Source organism: Oenanthe melanoleuca, chromosome 9, assembly GCF_029582105.1.
Source record: "Oenanthe melanoleuca isolate GR-GAL-2019-014 chromosome 9, OMel1.0, whole genome shotgun sequence".
NCBI lineage: Eukaryota > Metazoa > Chordata > Aves > Passeriformes > Muscicapidae > Oenanthe > Oenanthe melanoleuca.
In genome coordinates this window covers 1,010,012-1,033,097 of record NC_079343.1, presented here as the reverse complement: position 1 = coordinate 1,033,097, position 23,086 = coordinate 1,010,012, and the positions used below count along the sequence as shown (strand labels likewise).

Below are 23,086 nucleotides of genomic sequence, written 5' to 3'. Positions count from 1 at the left end.
TTACCATTTTCCCAACTTGGAGATTAAATTTGAGATAACTTTAGTAAAGGAAGTAATATAAGAGCAGATCTCTATTTGAAAGTCTTCAGGGACAGTTATGGAAAGATCATGTTAAAAAAAAAAAAAAAAAAAAAAAAGGCAAAAACCAAATGGCATCAGGAGGCCAGCATGAAATGTTAGGGTATGTTGAGTTCCAAGAACAGACTATAAACATTGAAATGATGGCACAGCTCACTTGGATATTTTAAACAAACAAACAAATGCAAGCTTAATAAAGCAGGAGGGGGCACAAGGGAAGGAGGAGGACTGGACAGTCAGACTGAATGGGAAAGGAGGAGAAGCAGCTGAAGGACAATAAAGATGTCATTTGAACCCAGGTGAGTCAGGTGTTTCCATAAAGCTGCACCAGTGCTTGTGCCAGCACAGTGAGAAGCAAGAGGAGTGGCACAGTGACAGTTCTCACAGCCTCAGGGCTGCCTGGCCATTTGACAACTCTCAAGATCATTTAAAAAAAAGTAGGCAAAACTATAGCCTAAAGGCCTGATTTTCTAACATTCCAAGTTATTATCAAAACTCCTATGCAATGTCTCTGTCCAGACTCTGAAAAGATGCATTAATAATCTGTGCTTTTATTGATTTATTGTACTAAGTAAACTGTAGGGGCCTTGTCTTCCCACTGCTAAACAAGAATTGTACCTAACTTCTTAACAGCCTGACAACAAAACTAGGAAATAATAAGCCTGGATTAGTTCTGCTCTCTGGGATTTCCTTGCCTGTTCTACCACTCAAAATAATTTTTTTATTCCACTGTAAATACAAAGGAAACATTCCACTTATAAGACATTTAGATACATAAATAGTCAATATTTCCTCTCCTTTGGAATTGTACCAATGGACCTACACCATCAAATCTCACCAGCAGCTGTTATATCTAGATAACACTCTACTATAAAAAAAAAAAAGTTAAAAACAGAAACTGAGGTTTTCCTATAAGTAGATACCTCTTCATACTGGGACCAAAAGATTCACATTTTAGTTATTTCTAGTATTTTGATCAAAATCTCTAGGAAAGGGGATTATTCTCCAGCAGACAGAGTGCATGCATTTGCAGAGGGAGGTGAAGAAGTGAAATAATTAAAACCTGTTGAATATCAATGAGGAGCAAAATTTTCAACTACAAGGAGGGCACACAGACCAAAACACAGAAGCAGACCGTGCTTAAATCTCCTACAGAGATGCCATGGATCCTGAAAAGTAGAAAGATATCCTTTAATGGAAAAATATAAATTTTACATGCTTCATCAGGCCAGGCATTGTTTCTGATAGGGTCTGTTTCTTACATAATCTGGTCTGGATTTTTGCAGTTACTTTTCTTCCAATGCTTCAATGCCCCCATCACACAGATTCAGAGGTGGCTGCTCACAGCCATTTGTTACAGGGACAGGACTGGTCAAGGACTCACAAAGCACTGAAGGAAATCCAACAACTCAACTCTAATGCAAATATTTGGAGGTATTTCATACATCTTTTTCATGAAACTTATTTATAAAGACAAGTTGAAATACGATGCCATTCATTAGAAAAACACATTCCTAAAAACCCCTTTTGTCATGAAGTTAAAGGTAATAAAGCCAAAAGTAGCCCTGGCCATTCATCACAAGGACCAAAAGAATTGAAGATTATGTAGGAATTACAGACAATTTAGCCTGGAAGGGGCCTCTGGGAGTCAGCTGGTCCCAAGCTCAGCTCCAACACTGAAGTTAAAGCATGTTGCTTAGGAGTCTGCACACTTAATTTTGCAAGTCTCCATGGATGGAGGCTCCACAGTGTCCTAGAAATGCAGCAACCCTTGGAGCCCTCAGCATCCCTTCAGCAGGGCCTGACTGCTCCTGGGGTTACTTTTCCCCAGCATCTGCTTCCAAGTACTTCACAAGAACTCCACCTAGCTTTTTAACTGTGAATAGAGATGCTGCACAGATGTTATGTTAATGCTCTTAGTACTTTAATTTAAAAATTCCAATTGCAAAATACCTTGTGATGCTCAAAAGACACACAAGTACACACAAATGGCCAACTAAAAACAAACAGGTGCACAACATTTCCCAAAAAGGAAAAATCTGAATTAATTTTAAGTTGTTACAATGCAATTCTCTGAGTCTCTTAAAAAAAAAGAAAAAAAAAAAAAAAGGGGGGTGGGTAGAAAGAAATAAAGTTTACTGACAGCTGAAGACCAGAGCAAGTTTTGTGTCAGGCATAAGCCTAAATACAATTATTTAAAATGACTAAAGCTGTCTCCAGTAGATGTTCTTAATTTTATTTGTTTGGGGAGTTCAATTGCAATTTTATTGTTTATGTTTAGTAACTTGATTACCAGAGTCAAGAATTAACTTGCCAAACTAAGTGTGCAGACAGCAAATAGGTTGGTTTGTTTGTTTGTAGTGGAACACTGTGAACAGGTGCCTGTATTTCTACTGTATCATCTAATCAGGCAGTAAAAGACATAACTCCATTGTAACACTGCTCCTGAAAACTTCAGGGGTCAGAATTCAGAATCAGGTGCCACAAGAATGTTGCACATGAGTCACTTGACATTTGGCCTAGATCAGGAACTGATGCAAATTTAAATGTGCTGACTAAAAATTGCAGCATTTCTTCCAAGTACTTAGAGAAAGGGAACTAACGCACATCAATTTCTTTAAATCCACATTGATTGATTTCCTGCCTTAAAAGAAAAACTATAAAATTTTCAATCCAATCTAAACATATTATTCTGCCAGTTAGAAGCCCTTTGTTAAAAACACCGAGTATGAAAAGCATTTTTTGTCCAGTTCGGTTCCTCAGACATTTTTCTACCCAAATTATGACACTCTGTACACATCCATGTTTAAAGAAGAAGCTAAGAGGAGTCATTTCCTCTTGCTAAAAGAGCAATATGCCAAAATATACTTCTTGTAAACTAAAATGACTTCTCATCCCTTTCAGTTCTAATGACCAGATTTTTTTCATTCTCAGCCAGGCATTCAGGAGTATTTCCAGAGACTCCTGCAGAATTACATTCACACAACCACACTAGCATGAGTAAAATGTATCAGACATAAGCAGTTTTTTCCCAGTTTCTGAGGAGAATATGTTTTAACAGCTGAAAATCCAATGCAAAGTGGCAGAAAAATGATTATATTTCTCAACTCAAGCACAAGAAGTTTGCAGAAATTAAGAATTACACTATATCAGGATATAAATGTTTATTTATCTGGTAGCAAAAACTGTAATCCACAGTATCTGCATTAGGTAGAGAGGCTTCTTTTATGAGAAATGAGACACACATGTGGCAGCTCAGAATTCACAAAAGCTGGAAATGAACTACAAATAGTCAAGGAAAGATGCATCTGACATTGATAAACTGGAAACCTAAGCAAGTTTGATGAATGATGAAACTACGATACAAGACAAATAATAGTGACAACAAAAATATTAAAGTCACTCAGATGAGTCATGACTGGAGAATTACAGACAAAAAAAAAAACAAACCACAAAAAAAAAAAAAAGTATTTTCAAATTCCCTGGAAAATACAAGCAGTGCTTTAACTTTTTCCAGTAAATAGGGGCTTATATGTAATCATATCTATACCAGACAACTTCCTGCTCAAAACCATAGCCAGCATACACAGCAGCCAAGAGAAAAACCTGAAACCCATCTCGATTTCACAAGATACAACCACTTCCAGGAGGGAAAATGGTTCAGTGAGAATCCATGAATCCATTACCAGCTGATCAACTGAAATGAGTACAGAATCACCCATTTATATTTGTAATAGAATGAAGTTAAATGCAATAAAATCCTAATAACCATGCTGACTTTACAAGCAAAAGATAACAGAAAACAACCCCAAAAAATCCCAGCCCTGTAATACTTACTCCAATGAACCTTTCTTGTTTCAGTTTGACTGTGTAGCGCAGATACTTTTATTAAACATTTTCTTCCTATTACTCTTGTTTTTTCAAAAGATTCCACAAGATGACCTCAATGTGATCTAAAAAAAGCAAAACACAACATAATGTAATTGACCAAATGAGAAAAATCAGCAAATTGTATTTGGTTTAAAAGCTACACCAACTTTCTGTGCAGAAATACCTAAATAATCACTATATTTTACTGCCTTCAAATACTACAGCATCACATTCCCATTACACAATGTGATTAATCTAACAAAATTAATTGAATGTCAAATCCACAAACACCCTGCTACGAGAAAGGAAAAAAAGGAAGTAATAATTTGAATATGCCATTTATTCTAATAAATCTTATGATCACAAATTATTCAAAAACATTCTTAGCTGCTACAAACATTTTCAAATGCTTGTGCACTCAATTTGAATTAGACCAGCAGATATCCATTGCAGCTAAAGCAAAAAAAAAAAAAAAAAGGGAGACAGTTGCCTTCATTTTCTTAAGCACATTTTCTCTTTTTCCTCTGGGCTGCAAGCTGATTTTGGTGGAGGCTTTTTGTTTGTTTGGTCTTTTTGAGCTTTTTTAAGAGTGTAATATCATCTGTAGTTCTACTATGGAGAAGCTGAGTTGATGACACAAGTGATCCCATATTCCTATTCATAGTTCAACATGTGAAAGGTTCAGAAGGTCTCTGAGCAACAAACACCCTGCAGATGTACAGGGCAAGACATCAGCACAGAGCCAAGACATCCTCCTTAGCTCTACCCTGCAAATCAAGCTCTCAACAAACAGAATACACACAAACTACTTCAGTCCCCCCTGAGCACAAGCAGTGCTGTCAGTTTGCCCTGATGTTATCTCCAGGTTTGTAGGCTAAGCCACAGAGCACAAGTCGTGTAACTACACTGCATTTCCCATAAACAATTGTTTTTCTAAACCACACCAAGTAGGTCCTACTGTGAGAACTCAACACAGTACAGTGCCCATGAGGGAGGGAGGGCTCTCACTGCCCCGTCCCACTCAGAGCAGAATTTCTCTAGGAATTGGCATGTGGAGACCTCTGAAGCAACTCAGGCTCTTCAGTGGCTTTGAGGGATAAATACTAACTGCCCCATGTAGTTAAGTCTAAAAAAAAAAAAAGTTAAGTTACCACTCCATGTACAACCTTTTGGTGTATAAAGGAAATTCCCAAAATGGAATTTCACCTGGTGTGCAATAAGCCAACCCACACACATTGAGTTATTTATTTACAGAGGCAAACACTTCTCATAATTAATGTCTAGGAGCCTACAGCAGGCAACACACACAAGGAAAAAAAAAAAAAAAAAAGACTAGAGAAAAATGAAAACAGTATTATGTGATTTGGAAATTGCAAGGACAAAGCAACAGTGTGAATCTCACAGAACCAAGGCTAACTACCAGCCTGGAGTTCATGTTTTACAGCCATGTCAATATTTGTGCTTACAGAATCAGAAGAATCCAAATCAAAAGTGACTGGCCAGCAGGCAGGATCTTAGGAGGGGGTGTGAAATGCATCCTACTATAGCTAACAGGCATGAGAACAGAATTCCACCCAAGGAAGAAACCCTGCATGACCCATGGCCCCTCAGACAAGGGGCACAGTGTGTGACTGAACCATACCCTGTGGCAGGAGCAGGATACTCTTTGACTAAAAGCTGGACATCCTAAATTTCTAGAGGTCAATGGCTAACTAGACACATGATGACAAATCAGATGGTGAGTGCCCAGAAATTACCCAGGGCCTATAAATTGCACAGCTTAAACAAACCACTGCATTGTGAATAGCTCCTGTCACAGTGCCTGTGTTCCCCCCAGTCTCTTGCTTCACCACAGATCCCTGTCCTGCTTCCCCTCTTTTCTCACAGCACTTTATATCTCTGCAGCTCACACAGCACATTGACAACAGGCTGGTCCTCTACAACCAACTGTGGGGGATCAGCCAGCCCTTGAGACCTTAAAGCACTTCTGATGCACACAAACAAAGCACCCATTGCTATAGTCAAGCATGAGAAACAAACCCTTCAGAGAGCATGAGGGTGTGAAGCCTTTCTTTCCTCACCAACCAACCTTTCCCATTTTTCAGAGAGGTGGTATGGATGGGCTGCAGATCACACCATGGGCAGCCAGGACACTTTCCACCTTCACACCACGAGTGGAGAACTTTCCAAAGGCTGGTTACACCCAACCAACAGGCACAACTCTGCTGGCCTTTTACAGACCACAAACTGCCACCAAGCACTCCAACTATGCAACAAACATGCCAGCATCATCTTTGGGAGCTCCATCAAGATCAGAAATACTTGAAGGAACTGCCTCCCAAACTGGACTCTCTAATGAGGACATCCCTTTTCCCCACTGCACCTCTCTGGGGAACATGGGAAAAACAGAGCTGGCAGCTGGACATTACAAACAGAGCCTCTCTTGTGGGTCTGCTGGGTGTGGCAGCCAAAAAAACACCACCAAACCACCTTGGGCCCACACCCAGATGATTTCTGACAGTACCCACCAGGGACCCAACAGAAATCCTTTTCCATTCCAGCTTGCAACTTCTGCACGAGAAGTTGCATTTGGCAAAATAATAATTTTCATGAATCTTTTAATTACAATCTCATTACATAGATAATGATTTTACATAAATTGTAACTTGTTTTTTCTAAAACATTAACAATCTTATGAGGCAATTCAGCAATTATGAAACTGTGTGGTGACAATCAAAATGCCTGTAACTATACTAAAACTTTTTACAGTTCTTCACTTACACTCCTTATGTCCAAAGGAACACTTATGAATGCATGACCAAAAAAATTTATATCACAAGGGAAGAAAGGAGGAAGAGTTGTAAGAAACTCTTGCCTAAAACTCCTCTGTAGAAAAATGTTCAAGATAAACAATTACAAGCCAAGGAAAAAGGCCACTCACAAAGACAGAAAAGAAAGTAGAAGAGAGAAAAAAAAAAAAAAATATCATTCATAAGCAACAATGTAAGATGCCATATAGAAATTACTGAGCTCATTGTGGCTCTATTGTCTTCTGCTCTATAACAATTTCATCAGACAGGCTGCTGCTCTGTCAATTCTTCCAGAGTACACAAAAAAAAATCCATCTGTTGGAGAGGATGCTCCAGGCATACTTCAGGATAAGGAATTCTGAGTGGGTTGAAAGACATAATATATCAGTTTCTTGGGTATCTTCTCTGTAATTAAACCTCTTACTCTGGAAGAAAGCACTGAGGCTGACATCAGGAGAGCACTAGCAGATGTTTAGGACAGTGATACACAGCTGGGTATTTTAGAGCTTTTGGGTCACAGCTTTGGTCACCTCAAAGCTGCCTTGAGCATTTCATGCTCTCAATAGTGCTGAAGATTGGGCAAGTATCACACTACATTAGCTGTTGTAGCAATGAAGAAACTCACCATTTCACCAAGTCAGAGACAAAAAAAAAAAAGTAAATATGAAGCATCAGTAAACATATCAAGCATCTTCAGCTTAAAAAAATAATCAAACATAATGCAACCCAGTCTTAAGTTCCAGCAATAACAGACATAAAATTCTTCACAAGCATTCACTGTCAGTAATTAAGTCATCACAACCCAAGTCCAGGAACTACAACAGTGAGCAAAAGAGAAGCAGCAGTGCACATCTGTCTAAATGACAGCAACTTCCAGCTCCTACACACTGCACACCTGAGTGCACAGGCTGAAAATGCAGGTTAAAGCCTAGATCTGAAAGAAGTATTTCATCTGTTACCTAGTGCTGTGCCAGCTGATCCAGACAGCAGAGCTCTACACAAGCACTGTCCTACCAATGCAGTGCCCAGAGTTTCTTCAGCAGCACAAACCAGTTTTAACCTTTTAAAGGTGGCACTTATTGCTGCAGTAACATCAAGAGACAAAATACCATCCTGACAATGGACAGCACACTGTTACACACAGGACAGCATTCTTCTTTGTGTTCTACTTTCTCAGGTTTTGGTTCTTGGTCAGAAACCAGTAATATCCTTTAAAAAGCCTAAGATTTCTCAGAAATGTGAAACCCACCTATCTTGTACAAAATCTTTTAACCAAAACTGAACAGGAATAGAGCTACAAGTTCCCATTGCACAAGAACAGCCACAGAAAAAGAACAAAAAGGCAGAGACAGAAATTGCAGAACACCAAATGAGTTCAAAACAGACATCCATGTCAGAACTGTAAGTCAGTTTACATCCTTTCTTATTCCTGAAGATAGGCAAAACAGAGACCACTTAGCATTTTCCAGTATTATTCTTTAAGTTACACAGGTAACAGTTAAGAACATGATTTGAAGCTAGATTCAGATACACCTTCATCAAGAAGAACTCGATACCATAATTACATTTTTCCAGTGGGTGGCTGTGGGCAGGAGCCCTGTCTCCCAGCACAATGAATCACAGTGTGAGGAAGCCTTGGTCACTCTTCCCAGAGCACTGCCTCACTGAGCCCTGGCTCACCTCTGAAATCCCTGCAGTGCCCACCAGGCTGGGTTAGAACAGACTTGTACTCACACAAGCACAGACTGATACACTCTACAAGGAATCACTTTTTCACTTGGTTACACATGCTGCTGAGCTCCCTTTCAGTTTAGAACTGCAAGACAATATCAAAACAATCTTGCAATTTTTCACCAAGTCTTTATTTTGAACACAGTGATTTTCTAAAAGGTGTCAGTTACTGACATTTGAATTTATCTGGGAGGAGGGGCGAGTGTGTCCCTTTTTCACAGTGATGTATCCTGCCTGATGGTGCTCAAGGTTCAGCAAGCCAGTAACCCTCCTACTAATTGTATCTTGGAACTCAAGCTGATTGGAATTGTGAGGAAGATAATCTTTTTGCCTTACAATAAAGTCAAACTTAAGAGCAAAAGACTGCTGGCACTTACTAGCACAGGAAAATGAAGGACTTTTCATTAAAGCAGAAAGGAATGAGAAGGAATCACCTGCACTATTTAGGATCAACAAACAGAAACCTAAGCAAAAATAATACATTTTTATTTTGCCAGAACACCTAAATTGTTTTTTGTCCTGCTCTGTCACCTTCAAAAGAAATGCCTCTGGGCAAAGCAGAAGGGGAACACATCACTGTTAAGGAAGCTTAACAAGAGGCTCCTAGACAGCACATTTTCCTCCCACACTGTGCAAGGCAGCCAGTCATTCCCTGACCCGAGGGTAGTGACTGAGATGGAGACTGGCAAAGTCTGTGCTAAGGGAGACCCTGCAATGCCCTCAGCACTCCAGGGCTGGCTGCCAGCACTGGTCCCTTCTGATGACAAGGGCAGAATGAGAAAACATCCTAGGAGAGGTCTGGGCTGCAGGATGTACTCTGCTGCTACTCCACGGTTCAGAAAGCACCAAGTTCAAGGCAGTGTGTGAGCATTTTAGAAAAACAGCAGTGTTTTTGTGATTTCAGATGACTCACAAACAAGTGCTTACATCTGCTTTATCCTGCTCCACAAGCACAGAGTCAAATGAGCAACACTTCCAGCTCATCTCCAGCTCCCACCCAGCTCAGGGCACAAGTGATCACCCAGCTGGCTCCTGGGACAAAGAACTGAGCAGGTCACACTGAACACACTCAGCCATGCCAAGATGTCACTGCTCCCAGGGCCCACACATCACCTGCACCTCCATGCCAGGGCTGCAGCTTTTCTAACTCTGCTTCACTCCATGTGGTGACAGCAGTGAAGAACTGGAAGCCATGGTCACAGAGCAGTGCTGCTCTTCCCAGAAATCCTCACCTACACATGCATGTGTGTTTATTCTTTACCATTTTTACAAGTTTAGTAAGGGATAAAAGGGATAGTTACAGAGTTGGGTGTGTAGTTGTAGTCAGAGGTACGTTGGTTAATTGCAATAATGTTTTATTGTATTAGTTAAATGTATATTTATTAAGATTATATATAGCTAAACATTTTTTAAATTTGTTTATATGCTTTGGGAATTCTCTAGTTTGGCTTGATTTTTGATTGGTACATGTAGTTTTGAGGGCTGTGTGTTATTTTTTTTATAACAGCATCTTGTTTTGTGGATTTAGTAAGAGAGTTATTGATAATTGAAGGGCTAGAAGTAAAGTCTTTTTCATATTTGTTTTTCTAATGTTATTTGATTATGTTGATGGTTTTAGTTATTATGATTGTCTATTGGCTTTTACAAATTATTATTAACAATTTTTATATAGTACAGTTTGTAATCACTTTTAACTGCTTTTGATATAGTATAATTTGTCAGCTTTTTATAGCCAATGCCCTGCCCTCTGTATAGCTTGTATATTTTAGTGAGATAAACATATATCATAGTTTAGGCTTTTGCAAAATATTAAAATGGATGGTATGTGTTAACTTTTCCAATGTGCAAGAAATTCTCCCTGACATATGAAGTGTGAGGCTGAGCCAGCCTAACCACTGAGCAGCAGTTTAGGCAGGTGCAGACAAACCCAGCACCCTGCACAACCCTTGTGACACCTACAGAGATGTTTGCAGGAGTCACTGAAGCCCAACCAGCCTGTCTGCCACCCCTGCACACTCCCAGCAGCCCTGCCACCCAAATTCAGCTTTCCACATCCTAAAACAGGCTGCAGGCACTAATAAAACATTTGATTCTGCATGGATTTTCATTACATCCAGAACAGTATTTGAGGACAAAAGTCTCAGAGGCAAGGGCAGGGTCATTAATTGGCAGCAGCACAGCAATCCCTGTACCTGTTTCTTTGGTCTTCTTTCACAACAAAATTACATCCCATACTTTTGATGTTTAAGCTGCTCCTGAATCTAGAGCTAATTACTGGGCAGAACACAAGGACTTGCTCTTGAACAAAATCACCCCACACCATCACTTCTAATAAATCTTATATTCATTTATATTCATTTTCAGCCATTCTAAAGTTTATGATGTCCTTTTTCATGATTTTTCTCAGATTGACTTAAACTCTGAAAGGCTCAAGGTGCAAAAGGACTGACAAAGCATTTCCTCTGAATTCAGGAACACCTGACATTGCCCTTATTGCTGATGCATTTTCTACTCACTAGTGTGTCATAGGTATAAAAACACTGAAAAACCCCAACTGGCTCCACCCAGGAGTTACTACATGAATAAATATTTACCTGCAGTTTAAATAGAGAAATAAAGCAGTGAGTCTTCATCCTGTTTCTGTGAAGATCCCATCATGATTACTGAGTTACCTGAAATGTTAGTAGCACTACTTCTGTTTCTTGTGATCTGCATAGTCTATTTTTTTCACTATTTTCATGTCCTCATGTTTCACTTCCCAATTACATTCTCTGAAATGCCTAATAAGGTGAAACTATGCAAATTTACTTCTATTTCATTCCCAAATTCTGCTTTTTGTCGTGCTCATATTTGAATTCATATAAATGAGAACATGGAATTAAAAAGCAAGACTGAACAATGTTTCAGTAATTAATTATTATGAGCCATTTTGTGAAGGTACTGCCCACCCTGCTCCAGGTATCACTTGAAAAGCTTTGTTCTTTATGATTAAAATAAACTCCCAAGTGTGGATTGCATGAGGTTATGAACCAACACAGAAATACTTAAGTGTATTTTACTGACATGCTGCTGCAGTCCAACTTGCTGTTTCATCTCAAATATTACCATACAATAAATAATAACAGCATTCCATTACTAACAACATGCATACAGTAAATACTATCTGAAACTAGAAGTAATCACTAAGAATAGTTTCAGTGCTGAAGAAGGAGAAGTACAAGCACCTAATAAATGCAGTTTACCTCCAGCTATATCCAACATTCAAATTCAAATCTATAAAGCTCTTTTAGATAATAAAAGTGTGCATTTTAATCTGCTCTTGCTCCCCACTCCCTCATCTTTCAGGTAGTGAGGCCTCATAGAAAAAATATTTAAAACATGCAGCATAATTTCAGCATGACAATTTATAATACAACATAATTTAAGAACTCCAATCTGAACTAATCCCAGGCTAAAAAGCAAGGGAGTGCTCGGTCTCAAAAACAAAAACAAAACAAAAATAAACAAAGCCCTAAACCCACCAAAACACAAAAACACACCACCAAAAAAAATGAACACAAAAGACAATCCTCCTGTCATCAAACCAACAGTTTAAGTCTGAATTTGGATCCAAAGGTCAGATTTGAATAGTACTCACATATTTTACACTGCCTTTGGACATAGAACCTAAAATTACAGAATACTTGTTGTAAAAACAAATGGACCAACCCAAACCCTTCTGTTTTCCTCAGCTGCAGTGCTCAGCTCAGCCAGTTACACCACACTGCATTTTCTGCCTTCCTTCATTAACAAAAGGCTTCAGTCCATTCACCAGCTACCTGTTCCACAGGCCTGTTTCTGAGAGAAGCAAAAGTGACTTGTGGTGTCAGGAGCTCTTCAGAGAGAAATTCCCTTCCCTGGTCTGAGAAGGAGCAGAGCCTGAGCAGTGCTGGAGCTGTGACTTGCCCCAAGAAGTGACAATCTCTGACATTTTCAGATGCAAGGTGTGGAAGCATGGAGGAGAGGCAGCAGATACACTATGGCCAATGCATTTATCCTCCTGCTGTCACTCAGTTATGACAACAGTATTTACACCAGTATTTATACCACCTTCTGGCAACAGGCATCTAAAATCCACCCTCTCCCTGATAAATGAACATTTATCATATTATATATATAATTATATATATCATATTAACATAAATGAAGAGCTCCTTCTCCCAGAGCTGATCACTGGAGACTCTTTTGACAACTTCACTGCATTCTGCACCCCAGCCTTCAGCTGGTTGCCTCAGCTCCCAACTGCAGGAGTTGCAGGACACAAGGGATGTAAACCTGGGCACACTAAACAGCTGGTGCTGCAGCAGCATCTGTATTTAAGGAAGCAATTATTAAACTATGACAAAAATCACCAAAAAAGTGACTCTTGCTACTGAAAGCAAAGGCTTTTCAGTTGTCACACAAACAGTGATGGCTTGACCAAGACAGAAATTTCTCAATACCATACTTGACAGCAGAAGAGTGATTTTCCAAGGAAAAGTTAAAAAAATATTTCCCTAAACTCCTTTCAAATTTTCTTCCAAGATAAGTGAGAAAGAAAACAAAGCCACTCTAAAATCCTCTTTTACTTCTCACCAGTATGTTGCAAGAAAAAAGTACATCACAGAACAACAGAAAGTTTAGCAACAAATAATTTCATTTGCCACCACACCCCAATAAATCTTTCTTCAGCTTAACTGGGTCTGTTAATCACCAAAATGTAGATGCTTGAGCCAAAGATTTCAGGAATGCTGCTATTTATGAAGAACCCTTCTTGTATAAGGGGTGTAACCACTGCCTCTTTTTCAAAAAAAAATTGTCATTACATAGGTAGAAACCCTTGATTACTGCACAAATAGAGCTAAAATCCACCCAAAGAGTAGCATGCTACTTTCCTGGCCAACAGGTCCCAGTTAATCAACAATGAAGAAGAAGCTTAGGGCATCAAAAGAGTGGAAAACTTGTACAAAAATTGATATATATTGTCTGGTTCCTTCAAGCTTTATCAGCACAGCACACAGAGCCTGCATCTCCCATTCTCCTGAAGCAACACCCCCAGGAATTCACCCCTAAGCAGTCACACACCAGGATTTGAAAAACTGGCAAGAAGTGATGGGAAGACAAAAGGAGCCATCAAATGCTGAAGGCCTCTATAAATCCTGTAGTTGCACACAATAAAAGTTGACAAGTTATCAAACTACAAATAAATCTGAAAATTTAGCCGTGGTTTGTGAAATTCACATTGAAATGAAAGTAATTTAAGGATACTAAAATGATGAGCAGCAGAGGTAGACTAAGGCAAGAATTGCTCTGCCTTCTCATAAAATTTACCTGGAAGTTAACTGGAACAGAAATAACTCAGAGAAAACAGCTATAAATAGAAAGGGGTTAATCATTCAAATTTCTATTCCCATGACAAGAATACACTAAAGACTCTAACTTTTTAATCTTATGATACAATGCTTTAAAAATACTTTAGCTGCTGCACTACAATCTGTCTCTACCCACTTTTTAAGAATAATTTCTCCTTTATTTTTTTGAATGCAATAAAGGAGATTTTCTTTCAACAAAAACATTTTCACTGACAGCCATCAAAGCAAGTCTGTGTAACAGCTGGAACAATTATATGTGGTCACTTAAACTGATCTTTTTTTAATGGGGCCACTTAAAAATACATTTACCTTTTCTCCATCCTAATATAAAGCACATTAAACTTATTTGTCATCGATTCCAACCACGAGGGCTGCTACAAAGTATTTTTCAATTAAGTGCTTGCATTTATCCTAAAGCAGCAGAGAAACTCAGAATAATTAAGGTTGGAAAAGGCCTCTGAGATGATGGAGCCCAACTGTTCTCCCAGCACTGCCAAGCCCACCACTAAGCCCTGTCTCTAAGTGTCACATCCATCATATTTGCTCAGGGACATTAACTCAAGTTTACCATAAAAAGACACCAAAGAAAGAAAACTGCCTCACCCACAATGCACAGATAAAAAGACATCAAGATAACCCAATGTCTCTGAACTCACACAGAGCCTGTGACACACTTGGAAATAGAATCTAATTATTACAAATCCCCAGCCAGTGCTTTACTCACAGTATTTCTCACCCAAGCAAATGAAAGTTGGAGCTTTTAAGTTAAACCAAATGGAGTATGGGAAATAATACACAGAAAGAAATTCTTTATTCAAAATGTAGAAACAGATAAGGACTTGTGTCATTTTGTGGTGTCCAGCAAGCTGACTATAAAGGGAGTTGTAAAACAGAGTATTTGCAGTGACAGAAATCAGGACAGCACCCAAGATGTGCATTCAGCTTCGAAAGATACAGAGCTGCTGCAGATCTCCACTGACTACTCATTACAAGAAATTGTGAGCAAAAGCTTTGAATTGTGGTTTTAGCATTACATCCAGCTCTTTAAGTTACATCCTCACATTCTTGCCAAACTTGCTTTTATTGAAGAACTTGACTACAGCCCTTCCCTTTTATGCAGAACTTTTCTGCTCTTCCCTCTCACTGCAACTCTTCATGCACCAGATTTATTTACAGCACCCAGAGGAAACAGAAGCTCCCAGTTATCAAAACAGACTGCAGAATGCAAATAAACAACTTATGTATTTATGTTAGCTGGACTATGACACTGAGTATAAAAAAAAAATGGTATCCTAACAGTTAAAGCAACAATTCCATAAACAAAATGCTACTGTTGTTATTATTACTCAGATAAAAACAGAGTTAGGTCATTATTTTGAGCTTACTAAAATTTTCAACATATCTAGAGGTCACCTAATTCAAGTATAAATAAACATTTTTATTAAAAAAAAATATCTCCCTACATTACTACCACTAGTAACAAATGTAAAAAAGAACCTCCAAAGTGCTGGGGAAGTAAAACTGGCCTAGCATGAAGACTCTCAGTATTCTACACATCTGAAGAGTGATATCTCTATCTTTAAACACATGGGAAATTTTGCAATTGTTTGCACACAGCCTGTAAAAGCTTATAAACTCAATAAAATGATTTAAAGTTAGATATGTAATCAGATGCAGATTATCAATATATTATAAAGCAGTTTTCTATTTTTTAATGAAATATAAAAGGACTTGTGTCAAAAGCATTGTATCTGTCTTACATGGATATTAAAAAGAAGCAGAACAGTATTAGTTACCAAGCAGATAATCAGTCCCTTCTCATTTTTATTATTAACAACAGAAAGGAAAGTCTCTTTTTCTGCTAGCAAGTTTTGTGCCAAAAATTAATGTACCATTTGCTGCTGACAATCTGCCAGACTAATGATGTTTTCCTTCACTCCAGAGGGTTCAGAAACTACTACTCACTTTCCATCAGCATTCATCACAGATTCCTGCCCTGAAAAGAAAAACAAGACAGCTCTTCTACAGACAGACACACACCTCAGTTATTACTACAAGTAAATAATTCAAAACACTTCAGCAGAAGTACACAAGTGTTCTGCACCTCCTGCTGTTGTGGCTCAATCCACAATTCCTGGCATAAGACAGAATAAAACCATAGAATCATTTAGATTGGAAAAGAGCCTTAACAGTAAGTTTAACCTAAACTGGTGCTGCCAAGCCCAGCACTAAACCTTCCCCTGAGTGCCACATCTGCACACCTTTTAAATACATCCAGGGATGGTGAGTGCACCACTTCCCTGGGCAGCCCATTTCAATGCTAGATAACTCTTTTGGTGAAGAAATTTTTCATAATATCCAACCTAAACCTCCCCTGGTGCAGTTGAGGCAGTTTCCTCTCATCCTACTACTTGGTGCTTGGGAAGAGGCTGACCTTCACCTGACTGTAACCTCCTTTCAGGCTGTTGTAAAGCTGCACTAGTGTAAAATTGTACAGCAAGTTGGGGCTACCCCATTCCTGAAGTGTCCAAGGATTTGGATTGTGCCAGGCTGGACTGGGCTTGGAGCAACCTGGGATAGTAGAAGATATCCCTGCCCATGGCAGGGGAGTACAACTGGGTGATCTTTAACTTCCCCACCCAAACCATTTTAGAATTCTACATTTCAATTTTTATTTCCTACTAGGTTTGGACTTGTTTTGGGGGATTCAGTCTTGTCCATCTCCATTAATTAGTAACAGGACTAACTCTACTGTGTCCATTGCCCGTGCCCACATGGACAGCACACACACACATGCACTGTCTCTCTTCCACTGCTGTCTTTACACCAAGCACTAACCCTTCATTGTTTAGATGATCCCTGGTTAGGACTTGGACAATCCTCCTTAAAAATCTTATGTCTTGAACTGCATCCTTAGCAGGGCATAACCAAATAGTAAATTCAGAATAATCAGATAGCCAAATAGTAAGTTCAGAAATTCTTTTCTTTAAGTAGGATGCCCAGCACTAAAGGTCAGAAATACAAATACTCCAAGCCCATGTGATTTTCAAACACCAATACATAATGTGTGCAGTGATGTGAAAATCCCAAAGGTCTTGCCTTCCTCAGCAACACCTATTTAAATCAAAAAGGGAACTGGGGGGGTGGGGGGGAACAAAAACCCAAACAAACCACAAAAATCCCCAAACACCAAAAACATCCCAACACCAGCAGAGAGTAAATAACATTGTCACGTATGGTTAACACACAAATTTTTGGGGGTTGGGAGGAAAATAATGGAGGATATGGGGAGAAGGACTAGCCCAAGAGTAGTAAACATAAGTGCCACACTTTAAAAATTTAAAAAAAAAAAAAAAAAGGTTATAAAACTGGAAATACTGAAAGGTAGATGAAGTGGAAAAAAGCACAGGCAAAAGGGCCAAAGTACTCTTCAAAACCAGAAAAGGAATCTGAGACATGAAGCCAAGCAGAAAGGGGATTCAGTGCCCAGTGCAATTTTCAAGTAAAATTTTATGTGCTTCCTTCAACTCAGTCAACTTTGTACTTAGTTTGAGTTTCTGCTGGCCTTTGTTTGCCTGGTTCTCCCCTGCAGCTGTGTCTGTACCAATGGTTTGTACACACAAACTACAGACCAACCTGCAGCCTCCTGGGGGACTACACAGCAATGCTCACACCACTGACTGAAAACCATTCTTCTGCAGGACTCCAAAGCAGTTTTTTGGCTTTTATTTGTAGTGACACAAATGTAATCAGTTTTTTAAATCACCTAGGCTTCATATTTTTCTGTTGTGAACATTCTATACTCATAAACATCAAATTGTTAACTGAAAATAACAGCACATTTCAAAATGTTACCTTTGCTTGTTAGAAAATAAAATGGTGCAACAATAGAAAAATACATCTCTCAAGCACTGTATTTACCAAAGATAAAAAAGGTATTGCTCAAGATTTGGCTCCCTTAAGATCCTCAAGCACTAAAAATATGTTACCAGTTATTCTATTTTCTAGAGATTTTGTACAATGTTCCCCAAACTACCTACCTACTTTGATTTTTAAACTGCTTCTGATACTCTGCAGCTGCACACAAGCACAGGTCTTCATATTAAATCTCAATTAAGTCACAAAATCTCAAATTAAGTCACAAAACCACTTGACAGCAGGACTCTGGGCCTCTTACAGTGTCAGGTTAATGGTACAGACCACCAGCTATTGCACAGTCCACATAACAGCTTCCATAAACAACTGGTTATTCTTATGTTTATTTTTAAATTGTTTCATTGCCCTGATACCTCCTGTGCACACAAAGGATTTTCAGAAACACCAAGAATTAGCAAACACTTCATAGCAACACTGCACCATAAAACTAAAGGCACAGCAATATTTTTACAAATTCTTATTAACAGACATCTTTCACCACAGAGCCTCACGTGACTTCCACAGAACTCTTTATCTACCTCTGCCAGCCACACAGCTCGTGCCCACATTCTGCCAGCTGATGTCAACTCCAAACTTACATCCTCCAATCCATCTCTGAATTCTCTCCCAGAGCTTTTTTTGAACCCACTGGATACATGGTGCCTGGGGGCAAGGAGAGGACAAGAATGATCCGAAGTGAGAACAAGCAGTGCAAGCCTCTGATGGACTTAGTTCCAAATTAATGCCTCTGCTTTCTGCTTTGCATACAGAAAATATGGGGGGGAAAGCCCCAGAAGAACACTGTGAAAAGAAATTTAAAATCAACCTAAACCTTTAGCAGCCCCTAAATGTGAACCCAAAAAGACAGCAATGAGAGTGCACTGATTACTTGTGTCTCAGAAGAAGAAATTAGAAATAACAGTACTCTCACTGTTCCTCCCCTTACAAGTAAATTCGTGCAAAGACAAAACATCACATACCAGCACAAAAATTAAACCCCCAATCTCTACTTTACTTCCAATCATGACAGCTTCTGGAAAACAGGAATAAAAATTGTATTTACACAGCCAGTAGTGAAGTGAAGTACTAAAAGATTATTTATCAACCTAATATGGGAAGTAAAACCATTCAGCTTACAGCAGCATATAAAGCTGAGCTACACAAGCATAAAACTAGACATCAATACCTCTGATGGTATACCTTTAAGATATTTTGATGAATTCACAAAGCTATTCTAAAAAAACCAGAGTAACAACTATTGAAAACAAAAGCAGGATATTCTAGAAAAAGAAAAGCACCCTTTACAATTCAATTTCATAGCAAAAAATTAACGCGACACTACTTATGAAAAATGCATGTTTAACAAGCTTGAAAAAAACCAAAAGGAAGCCACGAGTAGCAATTATGTATTTTGTCTCAGAGGGAAGTTACAGTACTCCTTATTTTTATGCTCTTTTAAAATTAAATACAAAACATACTTCTATGCATGTAGCTCCAAAGACAAAATTACTCCCGAGTTCAATTAATTCACAATTTTAAGTCAAGAGCACCTAAGGTAAGAAACTGATACAACTGCCCTTTTCTCTTTTTAATGAACTGAAAAGGGTTTGGCCAAAAGCCAAAGCCGGGAAGGGGCAAAGGTAGGTGAGGACAGCCCCGATCTTCTGTTTATGTACAACCAGTTTCTGGAAGTCTGTGCCCTGTGGCAGGCTAGAATTAAACTTTGGCTGCCTAGAAGAAGCCAAAATCAAACAATGCAACATGCACACAGACACAGATTATCAGAGGGGAAGTAGAAGTGCCCCAATCCCACTTCTCAAAGGAAGCTGGTTTTGACACCTCGGTGTCACTCTTTGTCTCTTTAATCTTCTGAAGCCAGCATGTAAATTCAATTATGTTGGTACCTACGTATCCACAAGCATTTGCACAAGAGGGCCTCCTCTGCAGCTCCTAATGTATGCAAATGAAACCGCATTCCTGAATTTCTTTCCACCAAAGGCTGAGATAAAAGGATTTACCCATGTAAATCTGATGCACTAACAGATTGGTCGATGTTGCTTTACCAAGTACCTGATACTCCAGGCGTTATCCAGATCCATGTAACCTTCACCTTGAAGGTTCCCTGAATTGTGATCATTTCAAAGGTTACCTGCCATTAATTCTGGATTGTAAGTACACACCTTACCAACCCAAAGCACAACTGCTTGCATTTAGTTACTACTAAAATGAATTATAAAAAAGGGTTAAATTTCTAACACAAGATGATCTTTGCCCCCAGATCTGATTTAATTATCAAAACAAAACACTGCAACTTTCACATATAAGTGACTAGAAGGACTAGCAGCAGCACTGCCACAAAACAAATTGTTTCATGCACTCAGGAAATAGTACCGAATTTTTGGCCCCCAGGATTCCAAGTCCCCATACCTTGAGGCAAACGATTTGAAATGCAGTGGGTAACACCATACATGTCAGCCCAAGAGTATTGGTTTGAGGAAAACACACATTCACTAAAAAAAAACAAAACAAACAAAAAAAAAAACCACCACCAAAACAAACAAGCAAGCTTTTCTATGCGTGTGAATGATGCTTATTTCAGATTATCCTGTCCTGGACTGCTTCCACAGAAACTACCAGTTCAGAAAAGGGGCAAACTTCCTATCTTAATGGTCTGCTGCTCCCAAGAGCAGCAAGTCAAGTCCAGCTAGTGCAGCTAAACCAAAGCAGCCCCGTGGCCTTTGGATAAATACAGCACCACATTCTACAGCCCAACAAGCCCTGCATTTATTTTCAGGTAAGTTAAATGATGGCAACCTTTAAAGAACCAAGGGCAACTCTTCCACGTGTATCTTTAGATCTGTGAAACTGCCTGAAGTGTGTGCCCTGGTCACTGAAACACAACAGCAGCTTTCTAGCTAAACAGCCAAAACACCAGCCTGCATTTCCACACAACTTGTAAATAACAACATTCCTTCCTCTGCACCCTGCTCGTACATACAGCATTCTAACAGCTTGGATTTTTACTGGATTTTGAGTTTAAATTATTTGCAAAATAGAGCATATAACAGACATATGCAAACTTTAAAGGGAAAGAAATAGTGGAACAGGACATGTTCTCTCTTCACTACGTCACAAAAGTCAAAGAAAGATTTTTTTTTTAAGAAGGCTTTCCTACACTAGAATTTGGAGCTCTGCCAAAAGTCCATAGACAATTGGGGAACCAGTGAATTCATGACATCAGATATTCCAAGGAAGTGAAACCTGGCTGAACGGAAGTGAGTTTTGCTCAAGAAAAATAGATACTTAAATAGACAAATAACAAAAATATTTTAAGACCATGTATAAAGGAGGTCTCTTTTATTTAAAGAAAAAAAAAAAAAACACCAAACTGCCCAAAACATTTAACTGATGTTAAAAACTCCACTCAAGCATGTTTCCAAGGCAATACATATCAAAACATTATTGATGTTACCAATATCCCCGATATTGTTTCTAAAAAGACCAGTAAATCAGTTACCAAAGAATTTTTGTTCAGTAATCCTTTCCTGAATCCCTCCTCTCCTGAAAAGGACTGCTTGCTAGCATGGAAATCCCAAAGCCTGGAAACCACCACCAGTCTGAAGTGAAGCTTCCTGATTAAAGTTTCCAGATAACCTGGTGACTGATTCCCCAGCCTCCTTCATGCATTCCACTAGGCTTCACAACCCTTTGCCAAGCATACAGATGTTCAATATTCCTTTATATGCAATTTTCCTAAAAGCAAGCATGCTCTGAAGTTTTATTCCACCTTTTAATTAATCTTTGAAGGCATACAGCTGTGGGAGTCTCTAGCTAATACTGCAAAACACAGGCCAATAAAATTTCTCCAACATCCTCCATGCATTCATCTCACTTCAAACCCTGAACTACAGTCCTGAAAATATAAATCCTAGGTTGCTGGGGTTTCCAGCTTCAGGAACTTACTAAGCCTGAATGAAGTTCAATATCAACAGAACAACGGCAGGATGGACTTAGTACCAAATATTTACAATTATGGCTACACTTGTCAATTCCAAGTGAACAAAAGTTGTTAGTGTATCTAGTGACAATAAAAGTCTGTAACTGCATAAAGTTTGGGGGAAAAAACAAACATCAAAACCAAAACAAACAAAAAAGCCTCTCTACACCCCAATGAAAAGTCATCTTTCCGGATTTTGGAAAGTGTCCAGCACGGGTCTAAGCACGCATGTGTTGGAGCGAGACAAACCAGCGAGTCTGGCATGAAAGGTCTCCGTTTCCCTTTCAGGAACTCTTTGGGACTAATGAAGATTTATTTCCCCGTGACACAGAGGCAGTGTGCGCTCGAGCACTCCCCGCCTGTGGAAGTTTGGCTGTTCAGGAGAGCGCACGATGACAGCGCAGCCAAGGCACGGCTCTGTGCGCCGCCTGCACCGCGCGCGAGCAGCTGACTGCGAGCACATTTCCAAACGCGGCTTTGCCGTACAAATTCCTGCGGTTCCGAAGGAAAACAACGCTCAGAAACCCAGCTAAAAACAACCGGGAGTATCGAGTAATAGAAACTCCACTTAAAATTCACAGAGCAATCACCGACAGTTCTCAGCTGGGAGAAAAAAAAAAAAAAATAGTAAAAAAACCACCAGGCACAGCGCAAAGCTTGTCCGGCGAACGCCCGGGGGGAGCAGGCGCCGCGCCCCGGGACCATGCAGCCCCTCCCGAGCCCGGGCAGCGGAAGGCGCCGGGGCTGCGCCGCTCGCCCGCGGCGGGAGGGCTCACCCGGCCCGGGCACTTGTTGCGGGGCCGCTCCCGGCGCGGTCCGCACAAAGGGCCCGCCCGGCGCACCGAGCCGAGCTCAGCCCAGCCCAGCCCAGCCCCGGGCCCCTTTCCTGCCGAGCGGCCGCGTCCCGCCGAAACCTTCCCGGCGCGGGCAGCGCGCACGGCCGCCGCGCAGTTGAGCAACCGCGGTGTCGCAAGCGGCGCGCTGCCCTGTTCCTGCGCAGCCCGGGGCTGGGAGGCACCGCCGGCAGCGCGCCGGAGGCCGAGGGCAGCCCCGCCGAGCCACGTCCCGTCCCGTTCGGAGCGCGGCCGGCCCCGCGCACCCACCTGCCCGGGCAGCGGCCGCCGCCGTGTCCGCGCCGCCCCAGCCAGCGCGGCGGCGCTGGCGCCAGCGGGGAGCGCTCCTTCGGCCGCCGCCGGCACCGGCGCTGCGCTCCGCCGGGGTTACCAAGGCGATGGCTTCGCCCTCGGGCCGCCGCCGCCAACCCGGGCCAGGCTTTCGCTCTCAGAGCGCGGCGG

At 40.3% G+C, this 23,086-nt stretch overlaps 1 protein-coding gene across 1 annotated transcript in view; it reads right to left on the bottom strand.

Moving 5' to 3' along the window:
* Positions 1-23,048, bottom strand: part of PIK3CB (phosphatidylinositol-4,5-bisphosphate 3-kinase catalytic subunit beta) — a 68,086-nt gene extending 45,038 nt beyond the window's left edge. Inside the window, 2 exon segments of the mRNA XM_056498727.1 lie at positions 3,916-4,031; positions 22,895-23,048. The gene's annotated coding sequence lies outside the window, so the exon portion shown is untranslated.
* Positions 23,049-23,086: the final 38 nt, after the last annotated feature.